At 48.6% G+C, this 13937-nt stretch overlaps 1 long non-coding RNA gene across 2 annotated transcripts in view; it reads left to right on the forward strand.

Moving 5' to 3' along the window:
• Positions 1 to 11255, forward strand: part of LOC140409550 (uncharacterized) — a 203908-nt gene extending 192653 nt beyond the window's left edge. For both annotated transcript variants that reach the window (XR_011940389.1, XR_011940390.1), the window contains one exon: positions 9798 to 11255. This is a non-coding gene — a long non-coding RNA (uncharacterized lncRNA). The remainder of the gene's footprint in view (positions 1 to 9797) is intronic.
• The last annotated feature ends 2682 nt before the right edge of the window (positions 11256 to 13937 follow it).

Consider the following 13937-nt stretch of genomic DNA (forward strand, 5'->3'; position numbering starts at 1 on the left):
CTGGAAATGCACCAATTGATTATGGGTGGAGATTGTAACTGCGTGATGGAACAGAGGGTGGACAGGTCGAGCCCCAAGTCAATGGGAAGGGAGAGGATGGTGAAGGAGTTGGAAGGGTTGATGGAATGGATGGGAATGATTGACCCGTGAAGATTTAAGAACCCGGGGGTGGGGGGAGTACTCCTCCTTCTCGCACATGTATATGGTGTACTCAAGAATTTATTTATTTGTGCTGAGCCGAGCGGTATTGTTGGCGGGGATATGGGCAGACTATGCGGTAATTGTGATATCTGTTCATCCGCCACATTGACTATAGGCGAGGCTTAATGCCGGGCAGGTAAAGAGGCCGGGATGGAGGCTCTATTTGAGTTTGTTGATGGATTAGGGATGCTGCTTGTAGGCGAGGTCGGCAATTGGAGAGCGTATGGAGATTAATCAGAACAGGGGAGTGTCGGCAGCCACGTTCTGGGAGGTGTTGAAGGCAGTGGTCCGAGTTGAGATTATCCCGTTCAAGGCACAGAGGGACAGAAGGTGGAGGGTGGATTATGGACGGTTGTTCGCTGAGATAGTCAAGCAGGACAGAAGATATGCGGGGGCCCCCACTGAAGTGTTGTTGGCAGACAGAAAGAGGTTGCAGGGGCAGTTCGATAGGCTGACGTCGGGAAGGGCAGTGGGGCAGCTATGCAGGGCAAGGCGGATGCAATATGAGTATGGGGAGAAGGCGAGCCAGATGCTGGCCCACCAGCTGCAAAGGCAGGCTGCATCCAGGGAAATCTTAAAGGTGCGAACACAGAAGGGGGAGGCAGTGTCAGAGCCGGGGAGGATAAATGAGATGTTTTGGGGTATTACAAGAGGCTGTACAGGGCGGAGCCGGGTGGAGAGGAAGGGGATATGGGGCGGTTCCTAGATGGACTGGAGCTTCCAAGGTTGAAGGAAGAGGGGAGACAGGTGTTGGAAGAGCCGTCGCAGCTGACGTAGGTGATTGAAAGTGTTGGTGGGATGAAGACGGGGCAGGTGCCAGGGCCGGATGGCTTTCCAGCGGAATTTTATAATGCATTCGCGGCGGAGTTGGCACCACATTTGTTGGGGATGTTTAGTGAGGCGTTGGAGAAGGGGGAGCTGCCAGAGACATTGACTCAGGCGTCAATTACGCTAATCCCAAAGAAGGGGAAGGATCCGTTGGAGTGTGGGTCGTATAGGCCCATTTCATTGTTGAACACAGACGTGAAAGTGCTGGCTAACTTGGTGCCAGGGAGGCTTGAGGGATGTGTGCCAGGGGTGGTTGCTGAGGATGAAACAGGTTTCGTTAAAGGCAGGCAACTCTCCAGTAATATCAGGAGGCTGTTAAATGTGGTTATGTCTCCATCAGTGCGGTGGGTGCCAGGGCTATTGACCCTAGGGATGCAGAGAAGATTTTTGATTGGGTGGAGTAGAGATAAATATTCTAGATCTTGGGTAGGTTTGGGTTTGGCCCGAAGTTTGTGGCAAGGGTGGTTTGTTATATGAGGGAAAATGTACGCAGAAATGGGATGAGTTCATGGAGTGTGGGCTGCATAGAGGTATGAGACAGAGGTGTCCGCTGTCACTGTTATTGTTCAGGTTGGTGATTGAGCCCATGGCAGTGGCCCTTAGGGAGTTTGTAGAGTGGCACGGGATTGTGAGGAGGAGCAGGGAGCACTGGGTGTCATTGTACATGAACCACCTGTTGTTGTTTGTGACGGGCCCGTTGGACAGTACGGATAAGATCATGGACATATTGGAGAGGTTTGTACCTTCTCTGGGTACAAGTTAAATATTGGGAAGAGCGAGGTGTTTCCGTTGAATGCGGCGAGCTGGGGTCCAACTTGGGGGTGTTGCCCTTTAAGGTGGTTAGGGAAAGGTTCAGTTGCTTAAGAATTCAGGTGGCAAGGGAATGGGCTTCGATGTACAAGTGGAATTTGACAACATTGGTGGAGGAGATTGGGGGATTTTAAGAGATGGGATACATTACACCCGACACTGGCAGGGAGTGTGCAGGTTGTAAAAATGAATGTGCTGCCAATGTTCCTTTTGATTTCCAGACTCTCCCAATTTTCTTCCCAACGGCCTTCTTCCGGAAATTGGAGACAGTGATTTTGGACTTTATATGGGGTGGGGGGAAGGTGCCGAGGGTAAAGAGGACCCTGCTACAGAGGCAGAAAGGGGGGTTGGCGCTCCAGAATCTGCTGCACTATTATTGAGCAGCGAATGTGGGGAAGGTGAGGCGATGGTGGGGGTTGGGTGGGGAACGGAGTGGGTCAGGATGGAGGAGGAATCCTTAGCGGATCCAGGCTGAGGGCTCAGGTGACTGCTCCACTTCTACTAGTGCCAGGGACGTTTATGGGGAGCTCAGTGGTACAGTCAATGGCTAGGCTGTGGAATCAGCTGCGGAGGCACTTTAAGTTGGAGAGGATGTAGGTGTTGACACTGCTGTGTGGGAACCATATGTTTAAGCTGGGGGAGGTGGATAGGATGTATGGAAAGTGGGGAGTGGCGGGGCTGATGAGGGTGAGGGGCTTGTATCTGGAAGGGCAGTTTGCAGGTCTGGATGAGTTGTGGGGCAGGTATGAGTTGCTGAGGAGAGTGAATTTAGGTACATGCATAATAATAATCATCTTTATTGTCACAAGTAGGCTTACATTAATACTACAATGAAGTGACTGTGAGAAGCCCCTAGTCACCAGATTCTGGGGCCTGTTCAGGTACACTGAGGGAGAATTAAGAATGTCCAAATTACCTAACAGCATGTCTTTCGGGACTTGTGGGAGGAAACCGGAACACCGGAGGATACCCACGCAGACACGGGGAGAACCTGCAGACTCCACACAGACAGTGACCCAAGTAGTGAATTGAACCTGGGACCCTGGAGCTGTGAAGCAACAGTGTTAACCACTGTGCTACCTGTGGTGAACCACTGTATTATATTGTACATACTGTTCTTACTTATGGTACATACTGTTCTTACTGTTTGTTACATGTCTGGGTTTGTCCCTGCTGGTTCCGCCCCTCGGGCTCAGGTATAAGGTAGCTAACCTCCAGCCCTGCCCTCATTCTGGGACCGGCTGCCAGCAGGTGTCTTTTAGCTGATTAAAGCCACAGTTTACTCTTCCGACTCTCATCTGTCGTCATTGATGGTACGTCAATTTAATCAGCTAAAATTTTAAGATGGATCCATCACTCAAGCCTGATCGCCTGGAGCTGGAGCCCCAAGCAGCCGATGCCACTGCCACGTTTGAACACTGGCTAAGCTGCTTCAAATCTTACATTGATTCCTCCGCCGCTGCCGTCGTTGAGACCCACAAGCTGCGAGTCCTCAACTTGAGCCTGCAAGTTTTCCTTCTTATCAGAGACGCTACCTCGTTCGAGGATGCGATAACGCTGTTGAAGGGGCAGTATGTTGAGGAAGTCAACGATGTGTATGCTAGGCATCTCCTTGCCATGAGGCGACAGAGCCCCGGAGAATCGCAAGCTGAATGGATGCCGACACCTCCGACCACGTGGCACCTTCGTGGACGTCGTGGGTGCCGCCATCACCCGACCCAGGGGCGCCGCGCAGTGACCGCCAACTCCGGTGGCCCAAAATGTTACTTCTGTGGCCAGGGTAAGCACCCCAGACAACGCTGCCCAGCGAGGAGCGCGATCTGCAATGGGTGCGAAAAGAAGGGCCACTTCTCTAAAGTCTGCCAGGCCCGACCTGTTTCTAAACCCAGCAGCGTGCGTGTAGCCCGCGGGGACCGCCCCCATCTTCCACGTCATCCGCCACCAATGGAGTCTCGGTTTTCCAACGGGAGATGGACCGAATGGTTGACCAGTACGGGCGTCGGGCCACGATCCCATATCTGGATAATGTCACCATCTGCGGCCATGACCAGCAGGACAATAACGCTAACCTCCAACATTTCCTCCACACCGCCAAGCTCCTTAACCTAACATACAATAAGGAGAAATGCGTTTTACGCACAACCTGCCTAGCCATCCTTGACTACGTTGTGGAAAACGGAGTCCTAGGGCCCGATCCCGACTGCATGCGTCCCCTCCTGGTACTTCCACTCCCCCACTACCCCAAGGCCCTGAAGAGATGCCTGGAGTTCTTTTCCTATTATGCCCATTGGGTCCCCAATTATGCGGACAAGGCCCACCCACTCATTAAATCCACCATTTTTCCCCTGACGGCTGAGGCCTGCCTGGCCTTCAACCACATCAAAACAGATATTGCCAAAGCCACGATGCACGCAGTAGACAGATCCATCCCGTTCCAAGTGGAGAGCGATGCGTCTGACTTTGCTCTGGCCGCTACCCTCAACCAGGCGCAGGCCCGTGGCTTTCTTCTCCCATATCCTCCAGGGCTCCGAAATTCGACACTCCTCCGTCGTAAAGGAAGCCCAGACCATTGTGGAAGCTGTGCGACATTGGAGGCATTACCTGGCCAGCAGGCGATTCACTCTCCTCACTGACCAACGGTCGGTTGCCTTCATGTTTAACAATACGCAGCGGGGCAAGATCAAGAATGACAAGATCCTAAGGTGGATGATCGAACTCTCCACCTATAATTATGATATCTTGTATCGACCTTGGAAGCTCAATGAGCCCCCAGATGCCCTATCCCACGGTACATGTGCCAGCGCACAAGTAGACTGACTTCGGGCCCTCCACAATGACCACTGTCACCCGGGGGTCACCCGTTTTTCCATTTTATCAAGGCCCGCAACCTGTCTTACCCCATCGAGGAAGTCAGGACCATGACCAGGGACTGTCAGGTCTGCACGGAGTGCAAACCGCACTTCTATCGGCCGGATAGAGCACACCTGGTAACGGCCTCCCGCCCCTTTAAGCATCTCAGCATCGATTTCCAAGGGCCCCTCCCCTCCACTGACCATAATGTGTACTTTCTCAACATCATTGATGAGTACTCACATTTCCCTTTCACCACCCTGTGCCCTGACATCACCTCTGCCACAGTCATCAAGGCCCTTCACCTTGTTCGGTTTCCCCACTTACATCCATAGCGATTGGGGTTCCTCCTTCATGAGTGATGAGCTGCATCAGTTCCTGCTTAGCAAGGGCATCACCTCAAGCAGGACTACCAGCTACAACCCCCAGGGAAATGGACAGGTGGAGAGGGAGAACGCAACAGTCTGGAAGGCCGTTCTTCTTGCCCTACGGTCTAGAAGTCTCCCTGTCTCCCGCTGGCAGGAGGTCCTTCCCGATGCGCTCCACTCCATCCGGTCGCTCCTGTGTACTGCCACCAATGTGACCCCTCATGAGAGGATGTTTGTCTTCCCCAGGAAGTGCACCTCAGGGGTCCCGCTCCCGTCCTAGCTGACGGTTCCAGGGCCCGTCCTCCTCCGGAAGCATGCGAGGAGTCACAAGTCAGATCCCCTGGTCGAACAGGTCCTTCTCCTCCATGCTAACCCCCAATATGCCTACGTGGCACACCATGACGGACGGGAGGACACAGTCTCCCTTTGGGACTTGGCACCCGCAGGTTCCCCAGCGACTATCACCACTACCCCCGACTCTACACTGTCTCCCTCCATTGCTACTCACGACTCTACATCGTCTCCCTCCGTTGCTACTTATCCGGAAGACGACACGCTCCTGGATCCGCAGGCCGCAACACTTCATCTGACACCAGTGTCCTCACCACAGCCGGGACTGAGGCGATCACAGCGGAAGGTTAGAGCCCCCGACAGACTCGATATCTAAATCAACCCGTCCACTTCACCCCCCGCCGGACTCTTTTTTAACAGGGGTGAATGTGGTGAACCACTGTATTATATTGTACATACTGTTCTTATTTATGGTACTCACTGTTTGTTACATGTCTGGGTTTGTCCCTGCTGGCTCCGCCCCTCGGGCTCAAGTATAAAGGCAGCTGACCTCCAGCCCTGCCCTCATTCTGGGACCGGCTGCCAGCAGGTGTCTTTTAGCTAATTAAAGCCACAGTTTACTCTTCCGACTCTCGTCTGTCGTCATTGATGGTACATCACTACCATGCTGATCCTTCGCTGGGAATTTAGAGAGGTGAAGGCCACAACATCGGCCCCCTTCCCCTCTACTGTGCGGGGAGGTGCACTGCAGGTGAGGGACTTTGCAAGAAAGGAGTGTAGGACGTTTCCCAGGTTGCTGGGATATACCTTATTGGAGCAACTGCTGCTCCTGGATGAGTCGGGGGCGGGGTGCGGGGAGGATTGGACACATATATAGGTGGTTGAGGGGCAGGGAGGGTGCATATGGTGATGATCAAGAGCAATTGGCAGGAGTTGGGGGTAATAGGCTGGGGACTGTGGTGCGAGGCAATGCGTAGGGTGAATTCAACCTCATTTTGCACGAGAATGAGCTTGATTCAGTTAAAGGTGGTGCACAGGGTATATATAACCCAGGCGAGGGTGAGTGGCTTCTTTCAAGGGGTGACTGATGAGCATGAGAAGTGTGGGTAGGGCTGGCGGATCACGCAGACATGTCTTGGGATGTGGGAGGCTGAAGAGATACCTGGATGCGGTGTTTGGGATGTCATCTAAAATTGTAGGGGTGAAGGTCAGGCCGGACCCAATAGTGGCGATCTTTGAAATATCGGAAATGCTGGAGGGGAAGGGGGCCGATGTCGTGGCCTTCACCTCTCTAATTGCCCAGCGAAGGATCTTGCTGAGCTGGAGGTCGGATATGCTGCCGTGGGTGCTGGCCTGGCTTGGGGACCTGTCTGAATTATTTTGATTGGAAAAGGTCAAATTAGAGTTGAGGGGGTTCGTGGAGGGCTTTGAGACGCGGTGGGGGTTGTTCATGACAATGTTTGAGGAACTGTTCACCGTGAGAGATGGGGGAGCGTAGGGGGTAAAAAGCGGAAAAAGGGTACAAACTATGGACTGTGAGGTTGTGGGGTGTGTTGTTGTATCTTGCTTTTTTTTACACATGTTTCGAATGAAATATATATTTTTAAATATAGGATTTATATTCATAACCATTGTTAAAAGAATCAACTTAATGCTCTCCCATATGTGAATGTTGAGTTAATTTAATTACAATCATCGTCGAGATGTTAATCAAATGCATTTGTAAAATTAATATTAGCAATATGACTTCCTGTTTTCCCAGTTTTCACTTGTATTTGTTTAGTTTACCCTCTTGTCCCGTTTACCCTCCCTGTTATAAAGGAGTGCTGTGACATACTTCAAATGTCTTTTAATGTGTTTCCAATATTTGTCCCAATTAGAATTAAACTCTTCTTTGACTCTGTTTTATACAGTTTATATATTGTTCTGCATTTTAAAATTAAAAATGGGGTTTAAATTTGGCTCTTACCCGACAACATTCATGATTAACTTGAACATGTTAGGCTGATTGTGCACAGGCCTCTAGGCCGAGGTACGTTGTCTTAATTAATTAATGGCAAACATTAATTCAATCAATATTTCAACATAGTTTTAAGATTAGTATCAGATCCACAAGATTCCAAGCTTCCTGAAACTAGCCATTGAAAGTCCTGTGAAATCCACCTGAGTGAAAATGATTGCAACACCAATGCTTCCCAACACAATGGGCTGGATTAAATGGAGTCAAAGGAATCTCGCCCACTGGCTGGATAGCCACTTTGCATCTTTTAGGGAAGGCTCACTCAGGCACTTAACTGGGAAGCAGGAACCTTCCCTGGGATGCAGGGAGGTGGAAATCCCAAATGTTGAGAGCTGCCAATCAATCAGAAGCCGACAGCTCTATTGAACAGGGAGGCAATGGCTGCTGTTGGTACCACGCCCACCCAAGGTGAGTGGAAGTGTGAGGGTTTTTGTGGTGGAACAGGTTGGCGTTGGTAGCAAGGACAGGATTGTCTTTCTTTTCCGATGCTAGAACCCACGATCAGGGACTGAGTGCCTTTAATCAAGGCCCGCCTCCCTCACTCTCCAGTGCCCATATGCAACCCCACACAAGAATGCTCCTTATATGGCAAGCCCCCTGCCCATCACTGGATTATTAGCAGCAACAGTGGGATCTGGCCCTTAAGTGAGCATTAATTGCCTAGTTAAGGGCTTCAATTGGTGGTTGGTAAGCATTCCTTTCTTGGTCTTCCTTAATCAGGATAGATGTGGGAAGGCAGCAGGATCCCTATCTCCACGCTTGTGTCTGATTAACTGTCCCTTGCCACCAAACTCACCATGGGGAAGGGGGTTAAATCACGCAATGAGTTTGAGATATTTATCGCTTCCTGAGGTAAGCTAATGAATTGTTTATTGATGAAAACAAATCCCATTAGCTGATTAACCAACTTGAGTGAATGTCTTTTGATTTAATAATCAATACCAAAAGTAATTATTTTTCCAAATTTCTCATGTGCAAATCTGCAACCACAACAGCAACAACTTTGTGGCACATCTGGTAAAAGAACACCTGAAATATGGCAATCTACATTCCACATTTTAAAGATCATCACATACAGCAAATTACTATGAAATCCAGTAACTTCTGTACACAGGTAAACATGATAACCATTCTGTAGACAGGAAAATTCACCAAACATTAACCAAATAATTTACAAGTCAACATTTTTATTCATAAGGACAAAACATTGGTCAAGATATTTGGAGCATTATCTACATTTTTCTATTAGTCCAATCAGAGCTTGAACAATTTGAAGTGTCAGGACAAGCGAGTGAGACCTCAGATTTAGAGTTCATCAAAAAGACTGCATCCCCTCAGTATCTCACTGCGGCCTCAAACTAGTCCATGCACTGAAGCGACGTTTGGGCTAATACTAATTGTCTTAGAGATCAATATTACCAATTGAGCCAAGCTGAAATGCCAAATGGGCCATTTTGGTCTGGGCTGTCTTGCATCAGCTGCAATTTAGCCAGATACAATGTCTATGGTTAGATATATAAAGTCAAGTCTATTCACTCAAATTCACAAACCATCACTTTTCTGACTTATGCCTTGTGGATAGTGAGAAGACTTTAGGAAGTCAGCAGGTGAGTTCCTCAGTGCTTAATACTCAGTTTCTCTTGTATCCACAATATTTATGCAGGTTCTTCAGTTAAGTTTGTGATCAGTGGTGATCCGAGGAGATTAATGATGAGCGATTCAGCAATAGTAATGCCATTGATTGTTGAGAGAAATTGGTCATTTCCTGGCACCTTTGTGACAAGAATATTACTTGCCACTTATTATCCCAAGCCTGAATTTTGTCCAGGTCTTGCTGCATATTGACATGTACGTCTTCAGTATCTGAGGAGTCATAAATGGCCACAGCCAATGGCTCATTAGCATCGCACATGTCAAATGCTCCCTTCATGTTAAGGGCAATCACACTCACCTTACTAAAGCCTCCCAACTTCACCACTAGCCTCAACCATTCACCTACCAATTATCTCAATCAATCATAACTCACCCTTACATTCATAACCTCATTTCACATTCACACGCTTAGCCCTGTGGCAAACTTTACACCCACATCTCACAGCATATGCACAATGCCAGCCAGCCATTCAACTATGGCAGCCAGACAGGTAGCACAACACTCACTGATACGCTTCCTCTTTTTTTGCAGGAGACAATTGAACACAACCAGAAAGAGCAGGAGATGCACATTCACCTGTCTGAACCCCACAGAGACCATGTTGCTGACCATTATTGAAAGGCTTTTGCTGATGGTGTACCTAATGGCAGACTGAATTTGATGTTATTCTCTTCGTTAATCCTCCTTTTCACATTCCACTTCCTCTCATCCCACTATCTCTTCCGACTCACAAGCTACAGATGCTGTAAGCACCCATGTCTGTTATTCCTTTCAGATACCCAAGAAGTGTAACCGGTCCAGTCAGTGGAGGAAGACCAAGAAGACATAGTGGCACTTGGTTTTACACTCACAACAATCAGCTCAGATACTGACACTGTGTGTGTCTTAGACACCGGGCTGCAGCCAGAACAGGGGGCAAGAATAACACAGGTGCCAGCTTGTAGAGAATAAGGTTGCAGAGGAAATTGGCTGCAAATGGCTCAGATGAGGACTTCATTGAAGCAGCAGCAACAGAAGAAAGCTCATGAGAAAGCTAATCTCACAGATGAATAGTTTAATTTTGTATGCTATGTGGCTTGATTTCATTTATAAACTTGGTTTGGAATGTATATCTAATGTTGGTGTTATCTTGCAAGAGGGCAATGCAATAGTCAGTGAAAGAGAGAGGAAAAGGAGGGTGGGAAAGTTGTGAATGGGAAACTAGGTTGAGGTTTCTGGCATCACACTTTAATTAATTCTTGGACAACCAGGGGAGAAAAGGTTGCAACCTCCCTCCTACTGTTTCCTCGTCCTTCTCCTTGAGCTACTGCTTCTCAGCTTCTCTCCTAATAGATGTTGGCAAGTAGTTTCTCCCTCACGATGGTGAGATTGTGCAACATGCAGGAGATCACCCAAAAACTTGACGCTCATTCAGTAGAAGCCTGCATGGCTCCTCCAGAGTCATCATTGGAGTGAAATCATTGGTTCAGCATACCAAGGTCTGTTCTTGCACATTCCTTCTGGCAGCGTGGCTCTCAAACTATGCATGATGTACACATAAGATCATAAGATAAAGGAGCAGAATTAGGCCATTTGGCCCATTGAGTCTGCTCCGCCATTCAATCATGGCTGATATGTTCCTCATTCCCATTCTCCTGCCTTCTCCCCATAATCCCTGATCCCCTTATTAATCAAGAAATCCCCTTATCAATCAAAAGCACCAGATTTGTGCTTACCTACAGGGATACAGATCAAGAGCTGGAAGGTGGAATTAGACAAAATTGTTATTTCTTAGAACATAAAAACTAGGAGTAGGCAATTTAGCCTCACGAGCCTGCTCCACCGTTCAATGCGGTCATGACTGATCTCATCATGGCCTCAAGTCCACCGTTCTGTCCATTCTCCATAACCCTTCAACCCATTACTAACTAAAAATCTGTCTAACTTCTTCTTAAATTTACTCACATGTTTATACAAAATGCAAAATTGAGACATGAACTATTATATCAGTGGATAGACTTGTTGATCAGTAGATTGTCCATGGTAGCTGTAATGCAGCAGGCACAGCAAGCCACCACAGAACAAAGACACTGTGACTGATGCTGGGATACTGGGTATTGACCTGAATGATGCACTGCCTACTCACACTAGCAGGGCATTGGGCAATTGGAATCCCTCTCAGTTCTAGTACCTGCCAAATTTCACATGGTGATGTTTGTGCAGTCAATGCACCATGTAGAAAGCTGTAATCATTGTAAACCCTGCCTGCTTGTCTCTGAAAATGAAATAAAATGAAAATCGCTTATTGTCACAAGTAGGCTTCAATTAAGTTACTGTGAGAAGCCCCTAGTTGCCACATTCCGGCTCCTGTTCGGGGAGGCTTGTACGGGAATTCAAACATGCTGCTGGCCTGCTTGGTCTGCTTTAAAAGCCAGCGATTTAGCCCAGTGTGCTAAACCAGCCAGTCTCTGGGTTGAGAGAGTTAAATTAAATTATTTCCCTTTGAATACAGAGGCTCAGTGACTTCTCTCATGTCTCAATTGACTGAAAACTCAAGATGTTGTGCATATTTCCAGCACCAGCATGAAAGCATCCAGATGCATAGAAATTCATAGACACAATCAACATAACAGCCACTACAACATAGTCCTTGCCCTGCTCTGAGGTTGGGGCGATGACAGATTTCAATACACCTTAATGAAGCACAGAGTAATACTTGCTTTCCAAAACAGATTTGGCTCTTCCTGGAACAGAATAGAATCATGGAATCACTACAGTGCAGAAGGAGGCCAGTTGGCCCATAGAGTCTACACTGACCCTCTGAAAGAGAACTCCTTTTAGAACCCCTGCAGATTCTGGATGGATTTCTTCAAAAAGCTATTTCAACTGGTTTATTTCAGTTCCCTCTTGTCCTCAGATAGGTCTGCATGGCTTTAAACACTATTTAACTATCCTACTGTGAGAGCAAAATACTTTGGGCGGGATTCACCGAGCCTCCGCGCCAAACTCATGATCAGCGCGGGGGTGGAGAATGGACATTGACTCCAGAATCCGGCGTGACCCGAATCACACGCGCGTCTATGCGGTGCGGATAGGGGGCCATTGACAGAGGCCCTCGCAGTGATTTTCCAAGTGTAACTGGCCGAGTTCCCGATGGCGTGGGTCTCTCATGGTCCCACCCTTCAGGAACTCGGCGTGGCGGCTGCGGACTCAGTCCGCAGCCGCCCAGGTGGGAGGTGGGGGGATCCTTCACCAGGGAGGGCCTCACAAACGACCAGGCTATCGATCGGGGGCCACCGATCCATGGGCATGCGCGATCTCGGGTGGGGGGGGGCTATCTTTTTGGTGCCGGCCCACTGTATAGGTCCGCCATGTCGTGCAGAGCGGCCGACGCAGGATGCTGCCGTGCGCATGTACAGACCCCTGACTGGAAGTACAAGGCCCCGTATCGGCAGCCGGAGCTACGAGGACTATTCTGGGGCCCTGCTAGCCCCCTTCAGGTAGGAGAATCACTCTGGAGTTTCTTCAGTTAAGTCCAGAGTGATTTGCCCGCGTTTTGACGCTGGAGTGGGGACATAGCCCCATTATTGGAGAATCCTGCCCCTTATTTGTGGTCTAACGGTTAGCAAGATCAGAACTCCCCAGGTTGAAAGTACCATTAACTCCCCAGGGACTCCCCCGAGTCAAACAACAGTGCATTTGCCCAGGCCTTTACGATGGTCAATTTCACCTCTGGTTCCTAAAATCTTTCTGGTCTTGCAAAACACGATTATTTTAAAAACATGACTACTGCTGCCAAACACTCCAACCCAGGCTTTTAACCCTTAAATTGTCAAATGTTTACAATCCAATATATCCAAAATCCAGCATTTGTCATATAACGCTTATCTCCCCCAGGCTTTCAATCCCCCACTCCCCTCACTGGGGCCTGCCAGCCAGATCATGCAGATACCACGTACTTTCCTTCAATCTGGTCTCCAGTAGCTCCTCTTTTTCAGGAGCTGCCTATAATCTCAACAGTGGCCACCACTTGGATCCAGTGCCACCGTGACTGTAGATTTGCCAGTCATCTGATTGGTCGGCACAGGCTTGGCGGGCCGAAGGGTCTGTTCCTGTGTTGTACTTTTCTTTGTTCTTTGTTTTCTTTGTTCTTTGATTGGCTGGTTGGTCTCTAAGGCAGGACTTCCTTCTCAGAGGGGGAGTGGCAATCTCTCCCTTAGCCAATTAACACTCTGTCAAATGTTAATTGCCTGTGGAGCAACTGGTATCAGCGGGGATGAGCTCTCCATTGGATCTTTGGTTGGCAGGGTGGGAAAAATTGCTATCCAACTAATCTCTCCCCATGGGTGAATATAGCCTTCTACTAAGAGTCTGTCTTTCTCTTCTTCTTCTTCCCCTTCTCGCAGTTAGCCCTTCTCTTCATGACCTTAACTCTTTCTCCGAGGGGTGTTCAATTCCACGATAAAGTCCTACTGATGTTTCTTTCTTCGTTTGTTCATGGCATGCAGGCATTTCTCACTGAGCCAATATTTGTTGCTCATCCTTAATGGCATTTGAGAATGTATTTGCGAGTCATCTTCTTGAACCACTGCAGCCCATGTGGTGTAGGTACACCCATGGTGCTGTTAGGAAACGAGCTCCAGGGATTTTGACCCAGCGACAGTGAAGTAACGGTGATATATTCCCAAGTCAGGATGCTGAGTGATTTGGGAGGGGAAATTTCAGATGCTTCTGTTCCCATGCATCTGCTGCTCTTGTCCTTCTCGTTGGTAGAGATCACCGGTTTGAAAGGTGCTATTGAAAGAGCCTTAGTAAGAGGCTGCATTGCATCTTCTAGATGGCATGCACACACTGCTGCCACTGTGCAGTGGTGGAAGGAGTGAATGTTTAAGATGGTTTAAGACTGAATTGTCCTGAATGATGTACAGCTTCTTGA

This window comes from Scyliorhinus torazame, chromosome 3 (assembly GCF_047496885.1).
Source record: "Scyliorhinus torazame isolate Kashiwa2021f chromosome 3, sScyTor2.1, whole genome shotgun sequence".
Taxonomy (NCBI): Eukaryota; Metazoa; Chordata; class Chondrichthyes; order Carcharhiniformes; family Scyliorhinidae; genus Scyliorhinus; species Scyliorhinus torazame.